At 37.5% G+C, this 849-nt stretch overlaps 1 protein-coding gene across 1 annotated transcript in view; it reads left to right on the top strand.

Moving 5' to 3' along the window:
• Nucleotides 1-849, top strand: part of LOC119586099 (KH domain-containing, RNA-binding, signal transduction-associated protein 2-like) — a gene marked incomplete at its 5' end in the record, with an annotated part of 32,425 nt that overhangs the window by 15,072 nt on the left and 16,504 nt on the right.

Raw genomic sequence — 849 nt, 5'->3', positions numbered from 1 at the left:
AGTAACGAAAAAAATGCTAACAATTGGCCAAAACAAACAAACAAAATCTGAACGCTTCAGAATTTTTCCAAGTGTTTCGCCAATTCCAGGGTCGAAGAGAACCACACAGGCAGCTTTCCTTTGCTCTGATGAGGCTGATTAGGCCAGCTGGCAAGGTGACAGACGTGTTCCTCCTGTCAAAGAGGAATTTCGGAACTCGTGGTCTTGTGGACAGGAGACAGGAGCAAAACAAAAGTGATAAAAGAAAAGAATATGATTGACGAATATAAGTCCAGACGTCAAAATAAGAGTTTTTTTCTTTTTCTTTTTAATGTGACGTAACTATTTCGGATTATCCCATCAGATTATGACTAGACATAGACATAGACGAATCTAAAGCTAAAGAGACGCTCACTTTCTCACTTTCTTCACGACGTCTTTGTAACAACGTCTCCTGCCCTGCCTCCTGTCCTCAAGACATGAGTCTGCTTCCTCACCATGAGTAAATGGACACTTGATGTCCTTAGGCCACTTACAGTTGACATTCAAGTCTCAAGTTACTAACCTCTTCCTTGGAATACCTCTTTATCTCTCCTTACTGTCTGAAGAAAGACATTTATTGTGTATATTATTTCTTCCTTTCTTTTTATTGGTTTAACATTAAACTCCTTTTTGTGCCACATTTGAGATTTGAGACACTGTGTTCATGTGTTTTACTTGTTATCTCGGTATTTTTTTGGTTTTTAAAACCCTGATGCTCGGTATTTTTAGTTGGTGCTTTACATTGATTATTAATCTTGAAGGTGCATATATGACTGCTTAATTACTTTTGAATTTATTAATCAGGAGCTTCAGTTTATTATCCTAACA

This window comes from Penaeus monodon, chromosome 21, assembly GCF_015228065.2.
Source record: "Penaeus monodon isolate SGIC_2016 chromosome 21, NSTDA_Pmon_1, whole genome shotgun sequence".
In the NCBI taxonomy this organism is placed as follows: Eukaryota; Metazoa; Arthropoda; class Malacostraca; order Decapoda; family Penaeidae; genus Penaeus; species Penaeus monodon.
This window is presented reverse-complemented; position numbering and strand designations above follow the sequence as displayed.